At 43.6% G+C, this 13,000-nt stretch overlaps 1 long non-coding RNA gene across 1 annotated transcript in view; it reads right to left on the bottom strand.

Moving 5' to 3' along the window:
• LOC118015194 overlaps positions 1 to 7,677 on the bottom strand; it is a 9,710-nt gene extending 2,033 nt beyond the window's left edge. Inside the window, exons 1-2 of the long non-coding RNA XR_004680559.1 lie at positions 6,924 to 7,677; positions 3,805 to 3,996 (exon numbers count right to left, since the gene is read on the bottom strand). This is a non-coding gene — a long non-coding RNA (uncharacterized LOC118015194). The remainder of the gene's footprint in view (positions 1 to 3,804; positions 3,997 to 6,923) is intronic.
• Positions 7,678 to 13,000: the final 5,323 nt, after the last annotated feature.

Raw genomic sequence — 13,000 nt, 5'->3', positions numbered from 1 at the left:
TTTCTTTCTTTCTTTCTTTCTTTCTTTCTTTCTTTCTTTCTTTCTTTTTTAAGATTTATTTATTTTAAAGAGAGAGCGAGAGAGTGAGCAGGATTGGGGAGAGGGGCAGGGGGAGAGAATTTTCAAGTAGACTCCCCGCTGAGCGCGGAGCCAGATCCCGATGCCACTGGGCTTGATCCTAGGACCTTTGAGATCATGACATGAGCGGAAACCAAGAGCCAGACACCCAACTGACTGAACCACCCAGGCACCCCAAGTTCTTGGGTTTCTAATGGTTTGGATGTCCAGGCCTCCTCAGGGGGCCTACCATTCTCCATTCAGCTCTATTAGACATCCCTTACTGACACGGCCAATCCAGATACATGAATGTGTTTGGCAGCAAGTAATAAAACTCCCAACAAACAGCAGCTCAGCAGTGGGTAGGGAGGTAGATATTTTTTAAATATGAAAAGCACTTCAGGGCTTGTGTATCGGTTCAGGGAACTCCCCAGTAAACCAGGCTCCTTCTCAGTCTTAGTGTGACCCTTTTATCCTTGAGGCTTCAATATGGGCACAATATTTCTAGGCTCTGTGAGCAAGATGAGGCAGAAAGAATAGGGCAGATCAAGAGAAGTGCCTACCCCTTGGACTTCTGCCAACCCCTCTGGGACAGAAAGGGGTCCCTAAGCCACCCTGACTGCAGGGTGGACTGGCTTTACTTTTTGATTATGGGGCTAAATCGAGGAGACATAAGGGAGCGTGAACAAACATCAGCCATTAAGTGACATTCCTCTAGGCAGTAAGTGAAAAAGCCCCCTGGAAACAACAAAGAGGCTCTGGAGAGGAGTTTGGATGAAAGACAGGAAGGAGACGTAAGAGCAAAGACTAAGTTGTGTGAAGAAGTTTTAATAACATAGTTTAGCTAAGAAAGGACTGAGCTGACTCTTACTGCTTTCACTTTCACTCAGCAAGCTCTGAAAATTTGAATTCAACTGGGAATCATCTTTTTCAGGAGGTCCTTCCAGACGTCTCTTTCCTTTTCCCCCCACCTGGGTTTTTTAAAAATTTTTTAAGGACAATGTTAAAAAAAAAAAAAAGAAGATATAAAAGAATTTTTTTAAAGTAGGCTCCAAGCCCAATGTGGGGCTCGATCTCACAACTCTGAGATCAAGAGTCTCAAGCTCCATATTCTGAGCCAGCCGGGTGCCCCAGATTTAAAAGTATTTTTAATAGTGGCACTGAGGAAAATAATAGGTAACATTTATAAAGTGCTTACCATGTGCCAGGCACTAATTTCAATGTTTTCTATTAAGGAACCTCTCCAAGAACTCTGTGAGGTGTTTACAATTATCATTCATGTTTTTTAAAAAAGGATATGACCATTGTCACCGAGCTAGGAAGTGGTGCAGCCAAAGTTCACATCCAGACCAACTGACTCCTGAGTCTACATTTTTACCCCCTGCCCCATGCTGCTGTCAAGCACAAGTGACCTACCAGTTTTTGGAGGTCTCCAAAATGATGCCGCGTGCCCCATGAGTATGCATGATGGTCCCAGTGGGGGGGGGAGGGGAAATACTAAACTTTTCTTCTTTCAATTCATTTTTTGTGTCCCGTATCTTTAATTTCTCTATCTGCATATATGTAATGAAGTATATTAGTATATTAGCACTGTAACTCTTTTCCAAGATTTATACGTAAGATACACAGATGCATAGTTTAGAGCTCTCTGGGTTAGAGAGGTGCAGGTGAAAAGGGGGGGGCTTTTTAGAGAGGCTGGCTGAGTGTGTTTGTATTACTAGGTGTCGCCACCAGGGGGTGCTTTCCTGGGCAAAGAGACTGGTGACATTTCCAAAGGGAGGGCTTAGGGATTTCATCACTTTCTTTGTATGGCTGCAGTGAGTACTCTCTGAACACACTCTCCATCTTCCTTCTGCCCACTGGATGTTTTTCACACACCTGGCTGGTCCATCCACCTTTAGGCTTTAGGAAATCACTGCAGAAGATGACCTATCCCAGCCCAGAGAGAAGGCAGAAGAGCATTTCTATCCTTCCTCTCCACCTAAACACTCCTTACCCCTGAATTCAGCTCAGGCATCACCCCCTCCTCCTTCCCCCGCCATTCTGCCTCCCTCCCCACCACCACTCCCTCCATCTGAAGGAATCCATGCCTCTGCTAATGTCCCATTAAAATCTCCTCATTTCTCACACGTAGCACGTGCCACAGGGTACAGAGATCCACTTCGCCAACAGTGACCCCCTCAAGAGCAGGGGACCTTGTTTCCTTCTCTCTGGCCTGACGCTCAGCACAGTGCCTGGGCAAGGACTATTCGTCTGGAAATGAGTTTCCAGAGTCAGGCTGTTCTGCTCTCAGGGGACTAAATGTGAACCATCTCACCCAGCTGAATTAAGGCACCGTGGCTCCATTCACACAAAATTTCACCTTTGGACAGCATTAGCTTGTGAGTCACTTTCCTGTTCTGAGAAGCGGATCTACTGTGACGGTGACAAAGCTTAAGCTTCAGGTCCTGTCAGGTGCATGGGCTCCTTCCGAAGATCCTGGACCCTGGGTGATGCCTTTCACAGTGGTTTCACAGGGTCATGTGCTTTTGTAAGATTTGCAAAAGTAAGATGACTTACCCACAAATGGTTAAGATCGCTGTGTCGCTCCATGCCACCTTCCTCTCTGGTAGGGTGTGGATGTGGGCATCTTGGGGAGTCAGTAGGTGAAGTTAAGATGGGATACATTTAGGCGCGCCTGGGTGGCTCAGTCGGTTAAGCGGCTGCCTTTGGCTCAGGTCATGATCTCAGGGTCCTGGATCGAGCCCTGGGTCAGGCTCCCTGCTCCACGGAAAGCCTGCTTCTCCCTCTCCCACTCCCCCTGCTTCTGTTCCCTCTCTCCCTATGTCTCTCTGTCAAATAAATAAATAAAATCTTAAAAAAAAAAAAGATGGGATACATTTAGTCTGGTTTAGTGGGATACATTTATGTGATCGCATTCTCTTCTGTGTGTAGTTAAGTGCTTGCTAGCCATTCAGGTTTAGGAATTTCAGAGATAATTGTATGGCTAGCCGCTGGATTCACCCGGCCTCTTGACACAGAAATACAGGACCAGGTGTTCCATGGTGATGTGAGCATGTTTTCTGATGCTGGGCACTTGAAGGATGTGAGTCATGGAGGAGAAACCAAGTTTCTAGTGTGCAGAAAGCTTCTTTTAACCTTCAGGCATGCATACTTTTAAATGGAGGCTTCAGTTCTCAACAATGTCTGATTAACATTCGGTTCAGAATATACTAGATAACACAGCACATTCATTATAAATGTGCCATACATTAGAAAAGAGCTTAGGAATAGGATATATATATCTTTTAAGTAATCTCTACACCCAACATGGAGCTTGAACGCATGACCCGGAGATCAAGAGTCACATGTTCTACTGACTGAGCCAGCCAGGCATCCCGAGAGTAGGATATTTAGTGAAACATCACATTCAACACAAGTTCAACTCACTGAGACACATGCTTCCCATTCAAAAACACACAGCACTCATTAAGCTGTTTTGGTGGAATTTCAAAGCAAGAATCTTGCTTCAGGTCTGTGTTCTAGCCTCCATGTCTTAATCATTATACCATTCATCATCCAACCTCAGGAGTACTCAACTTTTCTGGGTTAGATTCCCTTTTGGCAGAATAGAGCAAAAGCGTGAAATTCCTGCAAGAGGGAACTTCCTGTAGGACAAGAACACAGAACCGAGAGCAAGAAGGAAAAGAATAAAAGGACAGCCTGGCTCTCCAATGTCAGCAGCACGGAGAGTAGACGAGGTCTTACCTGATGCTTAGGTCTCACTTTGGCCTTTCTCAGAGTTTCCAAAAGAATCTCCTGTCACTCAACTCATTAGTCTTAAAAAGGACAAATAGGTGATTTCTCTGACAACATGCTTCTATTTTTTGATCAAGAAATTTTAAAACCAAGTGGCTGCTGGCTGAGGATCTTCCAAAACATTACAGTTCTTGTGTAAACCTAAAGAACAAAAGAAAAGTCCAGAGTCACACTCCCCTATGTCAACTACATTGATGCAGTTCAGGCCTGGAAATCATAGAGCAGGGGCCAAACATACTTTTCACATAAAAACATTTAAAAGAGGGGCGCCTGGGTGGCTCAGTCATTAAGCGTCTGCCTTCGGCTCAGGTCGTGATCCCAGGATCCTGGGATCGAGCTCCGCATCCGGCAACCTGCTTGGCAGGAAGCCTGCTTCTCCCTCTCCCGCTCCCCCTGCTTGTGTTCCCTCTCTCGCTGTGTCTTTCTTTGTCAAATAAATAAATAAAATCTTAAAAAAAAAAAAACATTTAAAAGAGATCAATGCAACTTCGTTTCGTCTGCGTAAAACCAAGCGAGACAGTCATTTGCTCTTTGCTCTTAATTAATGCCCCACAGATGAAAAAATTAAAATCCAGTTTGGTCACTATTGTATACATCAATAAAATGTATGTTTTTTAAATTAAAAATTAGATGGCGGGGGGCGCCTGGGTGGCTCAGTTGGTTAAGCGACTGCCTTCGGCTCAGGTCATGATCCTGGAGTCCCGGGATCGAGTTCCGCATCGGGCTCTCTGCTCGGCAGGGAGTCTGCTTCTCCCTCTGACCTTCCTCCCTCTCATGCTCTCTGTCTCTCATTCTCTCTCTCTCAAATAAATAAATAAAATCTTAAAAAAAAAATTAGATGGCGGGGTCCCTGGGTGGCTCAGTCGGTTAGGTGTCTGCTTTCAGCTCAGATCATGATCTCAGGGTCCTGGGATCCAGCCCCACATCAGGCTCCCCGCTCAGTGGGGAGCCTGCTTCTCCCTCTACCCCTCCACCCCCATTCCCACTCATGCTCTCTCTCTAAGAAATAAATGAAATCTTTAAAAAAACTAGATGGCAACACACACATTTGAGTTTATCAGAATTTTTATGCTTGTAGGCCACAAACTAGCAGCAATAATAAGACCAGCAAGAGTTCTCTGAAGTTGCATGTTTTATACATTCCAATCCCCGATCACAAAAACAAATGTCAATCAACCATGTTAGAGGAGAGACTGAGTCATATTCCTACTCTCTATGTAGAAAAGGATACTATAAAATTGTTGTCACATGTAGAGGGAATCAAAGGATATGCAGCTAAATATGAAGAAAAGGTCTTATTTAGGTGCCTTAAACACTTAAGAACAATACTGTTATTTTTCTATTTTGTAATGTTTGTGATATTTGTGAGGTTTTTTTTTTTAAAGTAGCAATATGTTGGGATTTCTTTTCTTATTCTAGATACATATTTGCTTTTGTTCCTATTTTTATATTTGTAATTTTGTATTCTTTTTCCCCCCATTTTTGGAGGCATAATTGACATATAACATTTATTAGTTTCAGGGGCACAACGTAATGATTCCATGCTTGCATATAGTGTGGAATGATCACCACAAGAGTTTAGGTAACATCCGTCACCACACACAGTTACAAATTGTGTTTTCTTGCCATGAGGACTTTTTCAGATCTACTCTCTTAGGAGCTTTCAGATATGCAACACAGTCATATTAGCTGTAGTCACCATGGTCTACATTATATCCCTCTGATTTATTTATCTTATAACTGGTAGTTTATACTCTTTGACCCCATAAAGACGGCCACAAATTTCTAAATCCCAGGCCCCCACCGAACCTGAATCTGCTGCTGGCTGTTCTGGGAATGCCTTGGGGTTGCCTGGAGAAAGGACTGAGCTTGCATTACTCTCCTTCTCAGCCCCGGGCCCCACTAGCATATGCTGGGGGGCGTGTGGGGTGCAAGATGCTGGCAGAGTTCCCTCCCCTTTACCACAAGTGGTCCCGGACACTTATCCACTATATTTGGGATAAGCAGTGATTGCTTTATTCTCTATAATTCAACTTCATTTTTAACCTAAAGTTTCTCTTCCTCCCAGCCGATAGGAAATTAAACTCATTCCTGGGGTTCTCCCCACTGAGGATTGGGCCATGGTTTTGGGGACGCTCTGAACACTGAATTTTGACATGATTTCAATATGATGATGGTACCAAAGTACAGGGAAATGGGGGTTCTGGTCGGCTGTGACTACACTTGCGTGCATCTGTGTGGCTTCTTGGCATCCCCACCATACTTGGGTGGGTCGGGCACTTTTTCAGGAGGCTTCCTGCATTTTCCATGTGCCTAGACAAAATCCAGGGGCCATTCCAGGACGTGGGACCTGCTTCGCTCTTCACTCAGGACCCACAGAACCATTCTCTCTCATCCCTGCCACCCCCACCCCATTCCCACATTTTTTTTTAAAGATTTTATTTATTTATGTGAGAGTGAGCACGAGCAGGGGGGAGGGGCAGATGGAGAGGGAGAAACAGACTCCCCGCTAAGCAGGGAGCCTGACATGGGGCTCCATCCCAGGACCCCGGGATCATGACCCTGGGATCATGACCAGAGCCAAAGGCTGACATTTAACCGACTGAGCCGCCCAGGTGTCCCTCCCTCCCCTACTCCCACATTTTTGCTGAATTTCCCTTTTCAGTTTTGCCCCCAGGCTTCTTGCCCAGACTATTAGCACGTACCTGGGATTCTGCTCTGATTCTGGGGATTGGGCTTTGGGGAAGAATTTCAGGAAGCCAGGCAGGCCAGTCCTGCTCTCTCCTGTTACATCCCTCCCGAGGTCACAAGCAATAAGCCTTGTAAATGTGAGTGGGAACAGAGGGAAAAGGGGGTACCCGAGAAAAGCCAAAACTTAGAAATAAATACTTCAAAATATGGTCTAACACATCTATTTATTCTGAATTATTTATTCTGAGTATGGCTGTCAGGCCTTGTCCTACGAAAGCCTTACTTACCATTTTGCATAACCTGCACAACAGACCTTGAGTCATGCCTTCTACATGCTCCGCTGGTGATGAAGCTGCGTCCCAGAGAGACTCACTAACCTGTGCAGGATGACGCAAGCCGGGTGTGATGTGAGCCCAGGCGAAGCGATCCTCACGTGCGCTGCGTCCTGAGGGCAGGCGCGCGGGGCGTCGCTGCGGAATCCAGGGCACATCTGTCAGGGAGAGACACAGCTGGGCCTGTGGACGCAGCAGCTCGGCCAGTTAATAACTGTGCGACCCGGGGTGTGTTTCACCTAAATGATCTGGCCCTCAGTTCCCGCACCAGTAAGTTAACAGTGTGGAGCTAAATTCTTTGCACCCCAGTTTCCTCACAAGAAAATGAATGATGCCCAGCTGGATGGCTTAAAATGCTCTATCTAGTCCAGACGTTCTGGGGCTCCTAACTGTCTTTTAAATTCCAGCCACCAGAGTGGCTTCTCTCAAAGTGACCCCACAGGCCCCTCCAACGCACACACACACCATCCGAATGGTCCGGCAGAGCAGGTTTAAAAAGCACGTTCAGGTGCTCAACAAGGAGCACCTACACTACACGAGGTGCTGTGCGAGATGAGGAGGGGACAGAGGTCAGAAGGACAGACACAGATTTAGGTTTTTCAGGAGTTCTTTCGGGGAGATTTCCACCCAGGCTTCATCATTTCTACCACGTTACCCAAGGCAAGTCACTTAAGCTCTCTGAGCTTCAGTGTATCTTTACTTGGGTGACAATAATTATACCTCTCACAGAACTGCTGGAGAGTTCCAGAATTTTATGTATGTGAAGTCCTTAACAAACTGCCTGCACATAGTGAGAATTTAAAACTTTCTGGCTGTTGCTTCATCATCATTGTCATCATCATCACTCTAGAGCAATGCCTCGTCATGGAAGATGCTCAGAGATGTGTTTTCATTCATTGCATAAATAAACAAATTATCGGGCGCCTGGGTGGCTCAGTTGGTTAAGCGACTGCCTTTGGCTCAGGTCATGATCCTGGAGTCCCGGGATCGAGTCCCGCATCGGGCTCCCTGCTCAGTGGGGAGTCTGCTTCTCCCTCTGACCCTCCCCCCTCTCATGTGCTCTCTCTCTCTCACTCTCTCAAATAAATGAATAAATAAAATCTTAAAAATAATAAAAAAATAAACAAATTATCTCCCATGGCAAGAAGGAGGAGGAGGAGGAAGAGGAAGGGGAAGGGGAAAGGGAAGGGGAAGGGGAAGAAGAAGGAGGAGGAGGGGGAGAAGAAGAAGAAGAAGAGGAGGAAAAAGAAGAGGGAGGAGGTCATCCATGCTGGGACCTTGTTGGTGTTGCTTACTTTCTTGCCTGTTTTCTGTCTCAGGGTATTATAGAACCCACCTCACAGAGTCATTAGGAGAATTTCAGAAGATGAGGCCAAGTTGGCCACTGGTATTTCTTATTACTGAAGGGAGGGGAGCACATTGTAGACTGGCATTCCTGTCTGCACCCCATCAGCTCACAGGGTGCCATGGAGAGACTACGGGGCAGCCTCCTTCAGTTTGCTCCATCCAGAAAATGGCATCGCCGCCTGCCCAGCCTTCAAGAACAAGTTGCAGGAGTCATCCTGACATTCTTCCTTTCTCATTCCTCTACAACCAGACCTTCAGCGAGTGCTGTCCATTCTAGGTCCAAAAGATACTTTGGGTATGCCCCCAGCTCTCCACCCTCATTGTCTTCACCATTATCTTCTGCCCAGATGACTCTAGCTTGAAACTGGAAGCCCCAGTTGTACCTAGAATTCATTCTCTCTGCAGAGCCAGAGTTCTCTTTTTAAAACATGAATCTGATCATGTCTCTCCCCCAGCTCAAAACCGCTCAGTGTCTCCCATTGTTCTTAGGATAAAATTTAACTTACACGTGCCAGAAAGCCCGGTATGGTCTGGCCTGCCCAGTCCCACAGAATGGCCTAAGCTCTTTGCCATCTGTCAGCATTTTCATCGGCTTCCTCTCTAGGGGATGCTCTTCCTCAGGTCTTCATATGGCTCCCTCCTCTTCATCTTTACGTCTCAGCTCAAATGTTACTTCTTCATTCAGAGCATTCCTGGTCCCCCTTGTCTGAAGTGCCCTTTTCCAGGTTGCTTTTCTTCAATATCTTGCTAATTTCCTCAGTATGTTCCCACAACTTGTGACCTTCTTCATTTGTTCATTACTTATATAATGTGTATCTCCAGCTCTTTCATGCAGGTCAGAGATTTTGCTGTCATGTTCATCACTGTATCTCTCAGTGCTTAGCAAAGTAACTTTGTAACTTGGCATAGACAAAGATTTCTTGGAACACAAAAAGCACTAATCATAGAAGAAGAAAACCTGTTGGCTAACTGAACATTATAATAAAAAATAATAATTTCTAAAAGAAAAAAAAGAAGAAACCTGGTAAATTAGACATCATGAAAATAAAAATTTTCTGCTTATCAAAAAATCGATGGGGAGAAAATATTCACAGTGCCACATAAAGTTCTCTAGCAAGTCAAAAACAAAAAGACAAAATACCCTACCACCCAAAAAATTAGCACACACATAAATAGACATATTGCACACAAAGACGTATAATGGTCAATAAACACATATAAAAGTGCTCAATATAACTTTAATCATGCAAGGGCAAATTGAAATCATAATGAGACACCAATACACACCTACTAGAATAGCTAAAATGAAAAATACTGACAACACCAAATGTTGGCAAGGATATGGAACAATTAAAATCCTCATATGTTGCTGGTGCAAATGTAAAATGGTATAATCTCTCTGGAAAACCATCAGTTTCTTATAAGTAATAGTTTATTATAAATAAATAATCTTCTCATAAATAATCAGTTTCTTATAAATAATCAGTTTCTTGTAGATAAACAGGTATCTATCCTATGCCCAACATAGTCACTTTTATGTGTTTATTCAAGAGAAATGAAATCATATGTCCACAAAAACCTAGTACAAGATTGTTCATAGCTGCTTTATTAATAATTTCCAAAATCTGGAAACCCTCCAAATGTCCATCAACAGGAGAATGGAAAAACAAATTGTGGTATATTTATACAATGACATACTGCTCAAAAACAAAAAGAACAAACTACTGACACACATACAGAAACATGGACAAATACTGAAGAACAGTATGCTGAGTGAAAAAGCCAGGCAAGGTAATAGTATCCATTCCTGATTCTGCTTATATGAGGTTCTAGAACAGGCAGACCTGATTTATGCCAATAGAAGTCAGAACACCAATTGCCTGGCATGGGGCAGAATTTGATTAGGAGCGGGTGTGAGGAAACTACCTGGGGTGATTGAAATGTTCTGTAGTTTACAGGAGCATGGGTAAGTTGGGTGGCATGCCTTCACGAAATCTCACTGAACTTATACTGAGGTAGAGTGCATTTTACCGTATGTAAATCATTCCTGAAAAACACCTTGAATCCTGACTACTCTGCCTTTAAAACAAAAATATAGGGATGTCCTAATGATCTGCCTTTTCTGTCAATGGAGATGTGTTATGGAAATCTGTGATTCAGTCACTGTGACCATTGTCAAGGAAAAGCTTGCAGCCATTCTAAACAATGTCAAGGAATGGTTAAAAATGGTTAAAGTGATGGATTTGCCATCACATGAATCTTAGATGTGGGAAACATGTTGTCTACGACTGTGGAAGGCTATATTGTGAAGCTAGTATCTCAGGCACAAGGCATCTTACAGAGCTTGGGGAAGAAATCAAGAGTCACATAGCTAAAGATAATGATTAATAAGACTTTCTTTAATGGGTCATTTCTCCACTCATGCACCAAGCATGTGAAATTGCTCTGTGCATCCATGGGCATCCAATCTATCAGTGCTTTCTGTGCTGTGGCTGGGATGTGCCTTTGATACTCAGGAATATTTGGCTGACACCCATCATCCTTTAGGCTCAGGCGGCTGCTGTCCAAGGTCTGGGCCACCCCACTGTGTGCCCCGGTTATCTTTAGTGTTTACGTTAAATCCCCAGATGCCAAATTTCTCATTCTGATGCTGGGTACTTGCCAAACCATCAGATGTTTACTGACTGTAGAATGGAACTACTTCTTTCTTCATTGTGTAAACCCAGGATTAGTTTTCCTCCACTGGCCAATGTCTCCTCTATGATGCTCCTCTATTCACACCTTGGATTTTCAATACCCAAACCTCTATTCCCAGATATAATGCCCTGCTTATCAGGCCCCACCTTATCTACACTAGCCTTATTTCTCACTACTTTCCAACATGGCAGCATGGAGTAGTGGAGAAATTTTAAGTCCAGGAGTCAAGAGAGCTGAGTATAGCCTTGAACTTCCTATGTAATGGGCATATCACCTCCCCTGTCACATGAGGAATTTGTATTCAAAGGGCTCCCTTCCTGCTTTCACTCCCTGAGTTTTAATCAGACAAATATCACTATATTCCCCAATATTTATCTAAACATTCCCTTGACTGCATCTTTGTTTCATAAAAATATTACCCATATTTTCTGGTACAGCCAAAGTGGTCTTGGCTCTCTGGCTTTCCCACTATTATTCCATGCTTTATCTAAACATGTGTGGCAGTGAACAGTACCACACATTGATCACTAACTCTATTTTTATTCTCATGGTGTCTACCGTCAACATGATAAACAAACAAAATGTTTACTGAGCCCCTACTATGTCCACTGACATCATTACTGTGGGATCCATAAAATAGTCCTTCCTTTTAGTCAACTTACAGTTCTTTCTGTTTACCCCAACTTCTCCATGCTCCATCAAGGGTATGAGCTCCTTGAGGGAGTGACTGTGCCTTTTACAGGTATTTTTTGTGTCCCTTGGATAAAAATACAGCCTTACTATTTTTCAGGCTTCTCTCATTCCTTCGAGTCCATTCCATCTCCCCTTTCTTCTTTCCACTTTCTCACAAGATTACCCTGTGGGAATTCTTATTCCTTCCAGTCCTTCCCTCACTAGCCACCTGTCCTGCTCACACTCCTGTGCACTTTGACCCCTGCTCACTTGGGCAGCTGGCTGGTGAACTTTGTGGGGCCATTACCTGTTACCGATGGCTTCTGATTGGGGGAGGACCCCAAGATAATAATGCCTACATTATTTCCCCCACCAAGTGGTTATGGGGGCAAGTGAGACCATGTCTCTTGGGCTATTAACTTGTTTGAGTCACAGAGCCCTTTGAGAATGATCCTGTCTAAAAAAAGTGTACAGATAGTCTAGACTTGGCCAATCATTCAGAAGAGTCTCTCTTGAACTTCAGGACTCCTTCCACAGACCCACTAGACATCCCACAGACCCCAGGTTATAAATGCCTATTGCACATGAAAATGCATTATAAATCAGAAAGACTAACTTTGGCAGAGGCTGTTATTAGTATTATTTCCTGGGAGCTAGATTAGTGCAAACTAAAGTCTCTTAGTCCCCTTTTCCTGCCATCAGAGTACTACTCATAAGAATGCCCTATGCCTTCTGTCTCTCTCCTAAGCCCCAATCCAGCCTCAGCATCTTGCTTGGGGAATTAGACAGTGGCTGTGAATCAGAGTTTTGCTTTGGAGGGAAACCTGGCCTAGTGACAATCCTTAAGAGTCTTATCATATATTAAAATATATCTAATGATATTTAAAATAAAGTAGCAGTCTGGTTACTTTATTTATTATGGGGTCAATTGGAGTTTATGGGCCAGCTTGGAAACTTCACATACATGTAACATGATAGCTACTTATAAGTATACATTGTTAATATGTTATGACTATTAATATATTTCTATTACATTACTATTTACATAGTTATTTCTAAATAAACACATACATATTTCTATAGAAAACTATGTTAAGGAAAGGGAAACCTTTGTAATATAACCTGTTTGTCATCTGGGGGTTTCTTATCCTGCTTTTAAAGTTTTGATGACATGTCACTGAACTTAATATGTTTCAGATAATTCGCCATCCACAAATGGGAGGAATGAAAAATACATGATCCCTGCCCTCAAGGATTTGATAGTGAAGTAGGAATTTGACAAGTACTTATTGATTTATAATGCACTGAACTTTGACACCTGGATAACCTAGCTACTTAATATGTCACACTTCCCTGATATCAAATAGACACCCAAAGGGTAATGATTTCAAAGGTGCCTAATTAAC

The sequence above is a fragment of the Mirounga leonina genome, unplaced genomic scaffold (assembly GCF_011800145.1).
Source record: "Mirounga leonina isolate KUSES-001 unplaced genomic scaffold, KU_Mleo_1.0 Mir_165, whole genome shotgun sequence".
Classification (NCBI taxonomy): domain Eukaryota; kingdom Metazoa; phylum Chordata; class Mammalia; order Carnivora; family Phocidae; genus Mirounga; species Mirounga leonina.
This window is presented reverse-complemented; position numbering and strand designations above follow the sequence as displayed.